Source organism: Euprymna scolopes, chromosome 40, assembly GCF_053919585.1.
Source record: "Euprymna scolopes isolate OS-2025 chromosome 40, ASM5391958v1, whole genome shotgun sequence".
NCBI classification, from domain to species: Eukaryota; Metazoa; Mollusca; class Cephalopoda; order Sepiida; family Sepiolidae; genus Euprymna; species Euprymna scolopes.
Window position 1 is genome coordinate 56,512,506 of NC_136521.1, and position 14,730 is coordinate 56,527,235.

A 14,730-nucleotide genomic window follows, 5' to 3' on the forward strand; every position below is an offset into this window, starting at 1 on the left:
GAAAAATTGGCTAAAAACATTCATTTCTTCACCCTCAAGGATCGGTCGTTTTTTTTTTTTCACAGATATTTTCGAAAATCGTCCTCTCTTTTCGATTAACTATCCTTAATTTAAACCCTTGCCACTCCCGGTTTGGAGATGGATGCAACGGCAAAGACTTCATTTTTTTTTCACGTTCTTTTCCTCCTTTCCATACGGTTCAAGCCTGCCTGTCTGCCTGCCTACTACCACTTTTTTTTTTTTTTTGCTTAACACATACTTCCAAACACCCAGGCAACGTTGGGCACTCAGGCTAGTATATATATAAAAGTGATCCTATCTGTTTGTGTGCGGAATGGTCTTTAGCAAACTACTCTGTTAATTTTTGGTCTACAGAGCAAAAGGTATATAGGGGATTCAGATCTTTGAAACAAATTCGATTTGGTTTTAGACAATTAAAATAGCCGCTAAGGGGTAAACATTGTAAAACTTGCAACTAGTCCGTAATACATTGTAGTCTACATTGCACTGTAGAGAACTTACTGTTGATTTTATAAAATTATTTTTATATAATGGCTTGCATTAAAGTTTAAAATTTAAAAGTCAAGAATCATGTTTCAACTGTACCCTAAACAAAAAAATTCATTTTGAACGTGCCCCTATCTTATCAAAGAACCTACTATTGATTTTATATCCCGGGCCTTTCTGCTTGTGAGGTGATAAAACTTCTCAAATGCACTTGTGATATTAAGCTTTATAAGGTGTTACCTTTGTTCAAAATCAGTCTGTCCTATCTTTAATCATTTTTTTTTTCTGGGATTAACAATTTTGGATGTTTATTAGAGGTATTCCGATACAAAACCTATCTAAGAACACTCTCAGACACGTAAATTATATTTGTGTGAAATATCATTTGAATGTGCCCAGCCGTTTCAGAGTCCATAGGGAACAAACTCACACACACACACACAATGCTTTTCATGTACATACATACATACACCTAATATATAAAAGGCAAAATGTGTGTGTGCGTTTGTATGCCGCGCAAAAAGTTTCTACACACATGACGGATCCTCATGAGATCAGTACAGTTTTGAAGCTTGATGCCTTGGATGGCAAATATAAAAAAAATTGGCCAAAAACATTCATTCCTTCACCCTCAACTCGCCCGTTTTGTACAAGGAAGGGTCGCTTTTTTCGCCAACATTTTAGCAAGTCATCATCATTGTTGCATTGCCTATGCTTAATTTCGACGTTTGCGACTTCCGGTTTTGCCATGGATGCATCGGTAAAGATGTCACTTTTTTTTTTTTTTCACCTTCTTCGCGTTATGGGTTCAAGCCTGTCTACCTACTACCACTTTTTTTTTATTAACACCCCTCTTCACCCAAACTGCCTACTGTTGTTTTGATTCCTCCCCCTCTGCTATTACCACTTTTTTTATTGTTATAGAATAGAGAGAGAGAGAGAGAGAGGGAGATGTGTAAATTATATTGTAGACACGTTGACCGGAAGTCAGGGTCAGCTGATCGGATTGCGTGTGAGTAACATGATCAGGTTAGCTGAATCGGAGATTTTTGGTTTGAACTTGGAAGGCGACGGACGGCTTCACAGACGTCTCCTCCCCTTCACTGGGGTGGGGACGCTGATGTGTGTAGAAATGAGACTAAGAGAAACCACACAAGCCATAGATTCACTTTCCATCCTTCTGCGAGACATCTGGAAAGTGAAATAAACTATAAAACCAATTCCTTGTCTTGGAGTGAAATGAATCTTCATCCAAGAGAGGTACCAGTCTCCCTCCAAGACACGAGATGATTCCAGATGGACCACATCTACGACGCAGAAGGTATGTCAAAAAATACATGTACCACACACATATTCACACACAACGGCATATGAACATATCATTTAATAGAACAGCTAGACGATCACAAAATGTTAACTCTGATTAGACGATCACACACGATCCCCTTTATGATACAACAATGCAACATTATACCCCCCCCCCCCCCAGAATACACGGTCACCTGGGATGTAATGAGATAGATGCAAATATATACTAGCAGAATACTTGGCGTTGCCTTGGATTTAATTAGATTGATTGAAATATATACTAACAGAATACCTTGCGTCACCCAGGATTTAATGAGATTGATTGAGATATATACTAGCAAAACACCCAGCGTTGCCCGGGATTGAATGAAATAGGTGAGAATATATATTAGCAAAATACCTGGCATCGCTTGGGATTTGATGAGATAAATGTGTTATATATTACCCATCCTTGCATATACATGCTGTAAATTACCTACCCTAGGTAAGATACAATTATTTCATAGGTGTAATACCCGTCTTATGTAGGTAAAATATTCTTTTGCTCGAAATAGCAAATGATACATAAACATACAAAATTCCTCTCTCATAAGAATAACGAATATATTACAAAACCAAATTCAATTTTTTCATTATTTATAGGGTCCCGAGCAACGGCGGGTAGCCCTGCTAGTCTAATATATAAAAGGCAAAAGGTGTGTGTGTGTGTGTGTCTGTTTGTATGTCTGCCAAAAACATTCAACACAGGCGACGGATCCTGACCAGATCGGTATCATTTTGAAGCTCGATCTTTCGGACAACAAATATCAAAAATTGGCCAAAAACATTAATTCCTTCACCCTCAACTGGGCAGTTTCTTACAAGGAGAGGATAAGTTTTTGCACTAACATTTTTGCAAAGTCATCATCTTGGTTGGATTGACTACGCTTAATTTCAACATTCGTGACTTCTGGTCGTGCCATGGAGACATAGGCTAAGACGTCACGTTTTTTTAACCTTTTTTTTTTGCCTTCGCATTACGGGTTCAAGCCTGCTTACCTACTACCATTTTTTTTTTTAATTAACACCTCCCTTCACCCAAACTGCCTACTGTTTTTTTGATTCCTCCCCCTCCTGCTACTACCACTTTTTTTTTCGGTGTTCCTTACTACACCACCTACACACATCCGGGCAATACCGGGTACCCCCGCTAGTATATATATATATATAGTTAAAACATAAAGATACCCAAAGTAGCATGACAAATAATATTAATTATTGAACTGCTTTTTTTTTTGGGGGGGGTACTCCAATATCAGTTTACATACTTTATTTTGAAGCAAATTAAATAACAACCCTGTTGTAATGCCAATGTTTGAAAAACATTCCAGAGACAATTTCAAAAGATAATCAGATCTGACAAAACTGTTATATCATTGCAGTAAAAAAAAAATAATAAATAAAAATAAAAAAAAGGAATGATTTGTTATTTTCCGGTTGGTGAATTTATGTTTAACTTGTCTAATTTTGATTAGTTAATAAAAATTGAACATACATCTCTCTCTGCTTTTTTTTTTTTTTTATCTCAATAAAAATCATATAATTTTCTGGACCTGTGCATTCACCAGCAGACTGTGTCGAACTTAACTAATATGAACTCAGGGATTTTATCTTCTCATCCAATCAACGTGGCAAACTGGATTTTTACATCTAAAGAAAATAGAAACACGAAGCTTTACATTAGAATGCTAAAACAGAAATGTATGTTATAGTGGGGCAGGTTATCTCAATATTCCATAAGAATCTTTCACTTAGTGATACAAGCACCAACATTTTTTGTTTAAGTGATACTGATAAAAATGATTACTATTTATTGATTTTAAACTAAAATTTATACATAACGAACTTTACGGGGAAAAATGGCACCAGAAAAAAATGGCACAGGTAAAAATTTCACAAGTGAACGAATAAAAAAAAAATAGCACAAGTGAAAAATTAGATAGAAAATTTCACAATGAGTTTATCAAAATCTTGGATAAATAGTGGGGCATAAGAATCTTTCGCTTAGTGATACAAGCAAGTGAAAGATTGTTTAAGCAATCTTCCCCACTATTAAAGCAAGAGCATAAGCTCAGTCAGTTATGAGTCTGAGTTGGTTATTTTATTATTACTTTTTTTTTCTTTTTTTTTTTGAGATGAGGATGGATATTTTTTATTATTCAAACTACTTTCCTCATTCTGAAGAGGTTAGCGAATAAGACTAATTACCCTACGTTTTCCAGTTCGATCCTATTTCTCTCTCTATCTTTTTTTATTTTTTTATTTCATCCTTGTGCCAATATCCTCCAACCAGACAAAAGTTAATTACCAACTCATTGAATTCACTATCCTTTTTTTTTTTTTTTTTTTTTTTTTTTTAACATTCTTTTCCTCCTTCACGGTACAGGTTCGAGCCTACCTGCCTGCCACTTTTTTTTTTTTTGCTCAACACACATCTCCAAACACCCGAGCAATGCCGAGCACCCATCCTAGTCTATTATATAAAAGGGAAAATGTGTCTTAATTTGTGTGTCTGTGTGTTCTCAAAGAACTTTTCACAGACGCATCAGACCATAACAAAATTGGTATTGTTAGAAAAATCAATCTCTCTGACGAAAAACATGTAAAAATTGGCCAAAAAGATTAATTCTGTGCTGTTGAATTGGGCCGTTTCTTGCAAGATGGGGGTCACTTTTTGCATCATGATTTTTGCAAGTCATATCCCTAGCCTGAATGTACATTTAAAAAACGTTATTTCAACCCATCGTGACGTCATCAGTTGTGGCCGTGATAGCTAGCATGTTAGCTTTTTTTACCCCCTTTTCCTCTTTCACATTACAGGTTCGAGCCTGCCTACTGCAGCTTTTTTTTTTTTTTTTTTTTTTTTTTTGCGGTTTCATGGGCACTCACTGCTATTTTGATTAAAACAAAAGTTCATTTATTTTTTTTAGTGTTGGAGGTTGCTCAATATCCTTAGTATATCAGCTCGCTCCACCCGGGCAACACCGGGTATCCATGCTAGTTATAAATTAAAAATTATCTTTCATAATCAGTGTAAATTTTATAACCAGCATAAATTTAAGCAAACCATTAGATGAACGCTATTAACTTTGGAAGACAAAAATCCAAACTAAAAATATTTGTAATAAATACAGTTACGATTTTTTTTTTCTCGTTTTCTATCTGTGATCAAAGTATTATTTTCTACAGAAGCATTAAGTACTAGCCTGGGTGCCCGGCGTTGCCCAGGTGTTTGGAGGTGTGGGTTGAGCAAAAAAAAAAAAAAGGGTGGTAGTAGGAAAGCAGGCTCGAACCCATACCATGAAAGAGGAAAAGAACATGAAAAAAAAGAAAGTGACGTTTTTAGCATTGAGTCCATCACCAAACTGAAAGTGGCAAAGGTTTAAATTAAGGCTAGTCAGTTGAAAAGAGGAGATGACCTTTGAAAATATTGTCGAAAAAAGCAACCCCTCCCTGTAGAAAAGTGTCCAGTTTAGGGTGTAAGAATTAATGTTTTTAGCCAATTTTTCGATATTTGTCGTCCAAAGAGTCGAACTTCAAAACGATACCGATCTCATGAAAATCCGTTGCTTCTGTTAAAAGTTTTAGGCAGAAATACAAACATACATACATACATTTAAACAGACAGGTTTACATTTATATTATAAACTAGCGAGAGGTACCCGGCGTTGCCCGGGTGTTTGGAGGTGTGTGTGGAAACTCCGGGGGGGGGGGGGGAGGTAAAAAAAAAAAGTAAGTATGAGGATCGAACCCCAACCGTTGAGGCAAAGTTGTAAATTAAAGTGTGAAAAAAAAACCGTTAACCATTGCCTCACCGCGAGATGCTAATGGAAACACGTTTGAATTTATTTAATTACTTAGATTTGGCAGGTGCCGTTTTAATGAGTTAATGAGGTCAAGTTTGACTGCAGGATAGTATTTCATTTACTGCGGAACGCTTTTTTTAAATTTTTATTTTCCCAAGATGTTATAGGAAAAAGACTAACCCACATGTGGTGAGCGACAAATGTTGAATATTTATCTTCCCGAAATCGAGCAAATTAAATAGACAGGCGAGCTTCGTTGTTAACTTTGAGATATAATGATTTATATGTGATATAAAAAGTTTTAAAAAGTTGTGAAGCGACCGACCGCTTCTCTGAAAAAAGCCTTTTGTAGACATACAGAAAAAGTGAACACACATACACACATACATACATTTTCGCTTTTATATATATATAGAAGATGAAAAGATATCATTAGTCTGAAGAATTAGACATGATATAAACAATAGCTGAGTTTCTCAAATATTTTAAAGCTAAATTATAATAAAGTTGTTATATTTGGACTCTACGTCAGCAAGTAGCAATTAAGTTAGCTAGTGTGAATTTTGACAAGGGTCACATTAGTACATGTCAGGATAACATGGTTTGAAGTGGAGGGCAAAGTGTAACATAGTTTGGGAACCAACACGTTGTACCTTCAGTCACAAAGTAGACAAAGAATAGAAAAGAACTTGAACTCACTTTTTCTTTGTAATGAAGACTTTTATTTTCTTATTGTTATGGCCATGATGTCACCCACGTGATCCTCTTCTCGAGTGTCCTTACCCACCTCCAACATGTTCTCAAACATTGTCCCCGACTCTAATGTGATCTCCTTTTTAAAGTCTTTCTTTTTCTCTACCAGTGACATCATTTCACATGCATTTGCATACACAAGTCTGCGCTATGTTACAAAAGGTCAAACTTCCAAGACAATATATAGTCGAACGATAGAGTATGTAACATGATATTACGTTTTGGAGTGAGAGAAACAATGTTTTTGTTTTGTTTTTTGTTTTTTTAAATCAGTCTCGCTCTGGAGCCATATGAATAGGACACGGCCCAACAATATGAATAATCTAAGACAAATGTCACTTTGATGCTTGTCCATCTACTCTTTATTCATTTTGTTCAATAGAAAATAATTTTGAGAAGGAAACAATCATAAGATAACTGTAATCTTTTTCTCCATAAGTGTTATGGTGTTAAATGGTAATAAAAACGAAAGAACACAGGATTTTTAGGAACGAACATGTATTCACATATATTACAGGCAAAAGCAGCTTGAGCAATACCCTTCCTCAACTGTAGGGCGTTTTGCACACGACCTCCTTGGCCGCGTGCTAATCTGACTCTGAGCACCAGTACTCGATACTGGAAGTACTTGTTATGTACTTCCATTTCTTGTCATAAATAATTTTACCAAAAATTCTTCATAAGTTTTGGTTTTGGTTTCGATTATAACTGATAGCACTCCAGTAATCTATTTTTTTTTTTTTATATAAACAATTTTGTCAAGAATTCTTCATAAAATTTGGTTTTGGTTTCGATTATTGCTGAAGGAACTCAAGTTATATATATATATATATATATATATATATTCATATTCATAAGTTTTTATTTCAATTTCAATTCCAGCTAATGTACTCAAGTCATATGGATATATTTTATTTATTTGTGAAAATCGCATCTATAAAAATTGATAGAACATTAACTCTATAATAATATATACAAAATCTGCAAGAATTAAAATGTCATATTTAAGCGTACTTTACGGCCGGGTTTTTTTTAGCGTTTGTGCTAGTTTAGATAAATACTTTTGCAGTTTTAACAAAAAAACTAAAATATTAGAGCATCTTCATTTGCACTGAACATCTACAGAATGCCGATATCAATACATTACATATGAATGAGTGCTCTGTGGAATTTCCACAGGTCCCGCTCGTGAAAGATGATTATCACAAAACAGGAGACGCCTATTGACCTTAGTTTTGAAAAGACCAAGGCTATAGGTATGAGGAAACAAGTCTTCTTTCCAAGAACTGCAAGAAAGAAAGTTTCACAAGCTTGCAGTTCTTGGAAAGAAGCTACTGGAATAAGAAGCTGAGGTATCAAAACAGCGAATGGAGACCACTAGATCAATGAGTCAAACGAGCTGGAACAAAGGAAGCAGGGAATAGATCAGACAATTTTGGAGAACACATGCCATAACAGCATTTATGAAAAAGGACTGAGACTAGCAACATCACGTCTGGGTGAGAGAGAGATGTTGCAGAGAAGGAGAAAGGGTGGGGTTAATCAAGTTACAGATACATTTCTGAACTTTATCAAGATATATGAAAATGTACCATTAATATAAAGAACATGACATAGATACTAGCTGAAGTACCCTGTCTAAGTCAAGTTTCTGAAATATTTCTTTGAAGCTCTAGTATGGTAAAGTTAGATACAGATTGCAAGGTTCAAAGTGATCAAGCAAAATTTTGTAGGAGAAATTGAGTGTACGTGTTTGTTTCAGCTAGCACAGTGTGCACTTGTATGTGTGTAAATGAATAGGCGTGGAGATGTGTGTGTGTGTGTGTATTAATGTCTTTGTTTTGTTAGTGAGAGAATGTGTGGGTCTATGAAATTGTGTATATGTACGCTCATTGAGCAGTGTGTGTGTGTGTGTGTGTGTGTGTGTGCTTCATTGGGTATTGTATTTAGTAGTTCACTAGCGGGTGTACCCGGCGTTTTCCGGATGTGTAAAAGAAAAAAAATAAGTGTTAGTAGTCAGACAGGCTTGGACCCGGGACGCAGTGGCAGAAAAGAAAATGAAAGAAACCATGACATCTTACCGCTACGTTACAAGTGAAAAGCGTTCAAATTTAGCAATGTCAACTGCTTTCTCACTTGAGCAACGTTGCGGGTCTATATCTACTTTATTAATACTTTCATTGTAGGTGCTCGACTAAGCCTCAGTCTACGTCCCCTCCCCCTGTAAAACTTTTGCAACAAATATTCATTCCATGAGCAGAGTTTCTTTCCTTAGACTGTCCGTCTGTGAAGCACAATGCCGAATTTAATTATTCAAGGGGACGGTTCAACAAAAACTTGCTTACATTGGACTTAAAGACGACTATGTTGCAGTCAGCTGGAAAGCAACCTCATAATATAGAGTTTCACAGGCAGGCAGTTCTAGAAAAGAAACTTTGTTCATGGAATTTGTGTTTAGATTTAGGCAGATACAGAGTGATGGGAAATTGTTAACAATGGTTGTAGCTAGATGAATGTATGTTGTGAATGGTTTGCAGAGTGGGACCATAGATTTAAGCTCGGTTGAGCACTTGATATGAAAATAACAATAGAGCAGAGATAGACTAACAACATAATCAAAACTAAAGAAAATACAGTATATTTTTCACCTAATTCTATTTTACCAGCATAAAACCAAAAGTACATATAATGCATTTGCACACGTGTAATGAATACCGAGTTCTAATGTCATGAAAAGGTGTAATAATAAATTTACGAAAGCAAATAATCTTGCGACGTGTCCATCTATAATATAAATCTCACCTGTCTGTTTAAATGTATGTATGTATGTATGTATGTATGTATGTCTGCCTAAAACTTTCGACAGAGGTGAAGGATTTTCTTTGGACAACAAATATAGAAAATTGGCTAAAAACATTAATTCCTTCGCCCTCAACCGGGCACTTTTTTACAGGAAGGGGGGGGTCACTTTTTTCGCCAATATTTTCGAGTCATCCCTTCTTTTCGATTGACTAGCCTTAATTTAAACCTTCACCACTTCCGGTTTAGCGATGGATGCAATGCCAAAGACGTCACTTTTTTTTTTTTTTTTTTTTTTTCACATTCTTTTCCTCCTTTGCGGTACAGGTTCAAGTGTGCCTGCCTACTAACACTTTTTTTTTTTTTTTTTTTTTTTTTTTTTGTGCTCAACACACACCTCCAAACACCCGGGCAACGCTGGGCACCTAGTCTAGTTTAATCTAAAACTTGAGAGAATGGCCGACAAATTCTCTTGTAAAAAAACATGTTAACATTTTATATTTTATTAAAACTTTTACACTTTATGTATTTCCCTAAAAGTTTCGCTGGATGATAATGTTTTTCCACTTTATAAATTATGATTAACAACTTGATGTAAATGATCAAGACCGTCACCATGTTTAATATTTATATAACACCCTCACGTACACGTGCTCTAAATATTACCGCTTTCATGCGCAGAAAAGGTGTTAAAAGGAATTAAAAACACTGACACCTGTGTAATGTTAGTTTAACAAGAAGTAAATCTAATTTTTCAACACTGACAACACACTGCAAGAAGAAATTTCCCAGGAGGAGAGGTTTTGAGAAAGTGTTTTAATAATGAGCTTTGAATTGTGCAGAATGCAAAACACGTGGGAGACGCACTTGGGCTTTTGTGAAAAAGGTGATGTTTCAAAAAGTAATTTGAATTGGCATTTTTTTTTTTTTTTTTAATAATTTGTCTATTAGACTGGAATTATCTAATATATAAAAGGCAAAATGTGTGTGTGTGTTTGTATATCTCGCAAAACTTTCCACACACGCGACAAATCCTCATGAGGTTGGTATCATTTTAAAGTTCCGTCCTTCGGGCGACAAGTATCAATAAATTGATCAAAAACATTAATTCCTTCACCCTAAACGTTTTTTACAAAGAAGGGTCACTTTTTTGCCAACATTTTTGCAAAGTCATCATATGCACTTGCAATGACTAGCCTTGATTTGAACTGCAGCAAAGTCATATGTCATAGTGGCCGGGGTTGGTTTGTTAAGCGGTTTCTTTTCGTTCTTCATGTTACAGGTTCGAGCCTGTCTGCCTACTCCTTTTTAAAAAAAATTTTTTTTTTCTTATTTCGAGAATACAAATGAAGAAAGGAAAGTTTGCTACTTATACAGTATAAGAAACATGCTATCGTTGGAATCGTCTGAGCAGTTTACGGAAAACACTGAAAGGCGTCTAATGAAAGTTTTGTGACTTTTTTTTTTTTTTTTTTGCACAAACGCTGGGTAGATTTTTCAGGGAAAAATATTTTTTTTCTGTATAAAGCTAATTCAATAAAAAAAGTAATTAAAAATTGAAAACAATTTTGATAAATACTGATAACAATTTCAATCTATATATCTATAAAAGTGAACGTGTCTGTGTTTCTGTGTGCCTGTGTACATTTCCCTACGCAATAACTCTGTCAATTTTTAGTCTACAGACTCAAATTTGATATACAGATTACTGAGATTTGGGAAAATCGATGTGATCGGTTTTTGGCCGAAAATTTAGCGATTAAGGGGTCAAAGTTCAACGATTTGACCTTTGAGAACTCTACCAAACTCCTCCAACAATTTTGGGTCTACGCACTTGAAATTTTATATATAGGTTCCTTGGACATGGATCTAACTTAATAACTTTATTAGAGCCCAAAACAATAAATTTTAAGGGGTCATAATAGGGGTTAAATTTTTTAAAAAATTGACCTCTGCGGTCTCTTCCAAATTACTCAGACAATTTCTGGTCTAAATATTTGAAATTTTACATTAAGGGTATTCAGAGATAGGGCAAGCTTTTTCATCAGTTCGGGTCGAAAATTTTTAGTTACCAATATATAAATGTATGTATGTATGTATGTATGCATGTCTGCCTTAAACTTTCAATAGAGGCAATGGATTTTACCAAGGTCAGTATTGTTTTAAAGTTCGATCTTTCATATGAAAAATATCGAAAAATTAGCTAAAAACATCATTATCTTCCCCTTCAACTTGGCACTTTTTTACAGGGGGTGGGTCACTTTTTCCACTGATATTTTTGAAAGTTATCCTCTCCTTTAGATTGTCTAGCCTTAATTTTAACAAATGTTGCTTCCGGTTTGGCGGTGGTCGTAACAGCGTAAACGTTAGGTTTTACCCCATTCTTTTCCTCCTTTGCGGTATTGGTTCGAGCTGCCTTCCTACTACCACTTTTTTTTTTTTTTTTTTATGCTCAACATACACATCCAAATACCCGGGCAACGCCGGGCGCCCATGCTAGTTTAAAATATATTGAAAAAAATGAAAACAATTTCAATAGATAATGAAAACAATTTCAACGAAAAATAATTGAAAAATAAAAATAATTTAATTGAAAAATTAAATGAAAATGTAAACAATTTCAATGAAATATAAATTTTAAAAAAGGAAAGCAGTTTCGATGAAAAATTAATTGAAAAACTTAAAATAATTTTAATGATAAATGAAAACATTTTCATTGAAAAATTAATTGAAAAATCAAAAAAATTTAATTGAGAAATTAAATGAAAAATAAAAACAATTTGAATGAAAAATTAATTGAAAAATCAATACAATTTTAATGAAATATTAATTGAAATTTGGAAAAATTTCAATGAAAAATTAATTTAAAAAATGAAAAAAGACTTTAATAAGAAAATTAATTGAAAAATGAAGGCAATTTAAATAAAAAATAATTGAAAAGTGAAAGCAATTTAAAACAAAAAAAATTATAGAAAAATGAAGGCAATATTCTTAAACAATTATTTGACAATTTTTCCAAAAATTAAAAAAAAATTAAGATTTTAATCAATTTTTAAGGAAAGTTTCATGAATTTATTTTTTGGATAACAAACAGTTGATGATAAACAATATTTTGTGTTTGTTACTATACACATAGATTCGAAAATGTGGTAAAAAACAAATATATAACAAATAAATGTTATCAAATGTTTCATTCGTTGACATCTATGCTGATGACACGACCATCTACGGCAACACATCAAAGGCTGTAAATGACAAAGTTCTCTCTGATTCTCTCTCCTCTGATCTCGAGCGCGTGGTTCAGTGGAGGAAGATGTGGCTGGTTACCTTTAATGCATCTAAAACCAAACTCCTATCCTTACATCATCAATGCTCTGATCCCCATCGGGCATCAATTGTGATGGATGGCTCTCGTCTGAGAGAGGCCCCGTGTTTTGACAAGCTTCTGGGTGTGAGCTTTACTCCTGATCTGAAATGGGACACATACATCAAGTCTGTTGCCAAGGTCGCTGGAAGATGGTGAGATCCTTCTACCGCTCCAGAAGATATCTCACTACTGATGCAATTCTCTATCTATATAAAAGCCAAGTACGTCCAAGGATGGAGTACTGCTACCATATCTGGGCAGGAGCTGCTAAAAACAGCCTATCCTGCCTTGACAGAGTACAAAATAGACTTTGTGGCTTAGTGGGGGATGCCCTTTTCTCTACCCTGCAACCTCTCTCCCACAGAAGAGATGTTGCAAGCCTATCCTTGTTTTATCTTTATTTTCATGGCAGGTGCTCGTCTGAACTCCAATCTCTGGTCCCCCCCTCGCCAATCTTTCACGAAAAACACCCGTCTAGCCGAATCCACTGTGAAAAATTTCCCCCACTCTTTATCTGTGCCTAAATCAAAATGTGGATTCCATGAAAAAAGCTTCTTTCTTAGAACTGCATGCCTGTGGAACTCTGTTCTGTCTGCCTGCTTCCCACCTGACTACAACTTGGATGTGTTCAAGTCCAACGTTAACAAATTCCTAATGAACCGCCCCCTTAAGTAAACACTTCATCAAATCTCCACACTAACATAATGTACTTGCAATAACCTTTATCTCTGAGCGGCTTCTGGGTCTTGATAAATGGTGACCACTGTGTAAAAAAAAAAAAAAGCAAGATAAGTTACTCTTCTACCTATCTGGAAAAGTTTTTAGTTGTTTTACTCACGTTAAAACGTGTAATCGGTTCGAAAATCATGCAGTGTTTATCGATATATTTTTAAAATAAAAATGGCGGCATGCTTGCTGTTGAACACGGTAAGTTTAGGAAAATGAGTTCAAACAAACAAATTATACAAAATACTGTTAGAAACCCACCGAATATATGTTGACGTATGTCGCGGTAACATATACTCAGTGAGTTTTTTCTTTTTATATATTTTTCCCTTTTTATAAATTTTTTTTTTTTTGCTCAAATCAAAAAGAATATATTGATTAAATCAATTATAGCAAATGTTTTCTTTTAAGGATTTTTATATTCGGGTCAAGGCATTTAGCATTTCAACACTTTTTAGCGTTTTCTGTAAGCCACCTAGTTGATTTCAATGATAGCATGGTTCTTATATTGCATAAGTGTGTCATGCGTAAGTTGCTGGAATTCTTATTAAATAAAGTAGTCAACAACCCCAGCAGAAATAATCTTCTTAGTGACATGCAATATGGTTTCCGTTCTGCTAGATCTACAGCAGATGTGCTAACGGTTATATCTTATAGGATTAGTGAATCGCTCGACAAAGGCTTTCTTTCTAGGGCAATTGCTCTTGACATATCAAAGGACTTTGATAAGGTATGGCATAAAGGCCTACTTCACAAGATTTCCAGCTACGGTATAACTGGAAATATTTTCTCAATTATTAAATCATTTCTCTCTGATAGGCTCATAAGTGTAGTGGTTGATGGGTAGAAATCAGAAGCCCACAATATTAATGCTGGTGTCCCTCAAGGGTCCACCCTGGGCCCAACTCTCTTCCTGATCTGCATCAATGATCTCCCAAAACACATACTTAAATCATTCGTTGACATCTATGCTGATGACACGACCATCTATGGCAATACATCAAAGGCTGTAAATGACAAAGTTCCCTCTGATACTCTCTCCTCTGATCTTGAACGCATGGTACAATGGGGAAAGAGGTGGCTGGTTACTTTTAATGCATCTAAAACCAAGCTTCTATCTTTACATCATCAATGCTCTGATCCCCATCTGGCATCAATTGAAATGGATGGGTCTCGTCTTGGGGAGGCTTCATGTTTTGATAAGCTTCTGGGAATGACCTTTACTCGTGATCTGAAATGGAACATGTACATCAAGTCTGTTGCCAAGGTCGCTGGAAAGATGGTGGGATCATTTTACTCCTCCAGTAGATATCTCACTTCTGATGCAATTCTCTATCTATATAAAAGCCAAGTATGTCCAAGGATGGAGTACTGTTGCCATATCTGAGTAGGAGCTGCTAAAAACAGCCTATCCTGCCTTGACAG

The 14,730-nt window shown here is 35.3% G+C and overlaps 1 protein-coding gene across 2 annotated transcripts in view; it reads left to right on the forward strand.

The window, feature by feature from the left end:
• Positions 1–14,730, forward strand: part of LOC145265583 (meiosis inhibitor protein 1-like) — a 768,286-nt gene that overhangs the window by 461,097 nt on the left and 292,459 nt on the right. The window lies entirely within an intron of this gene.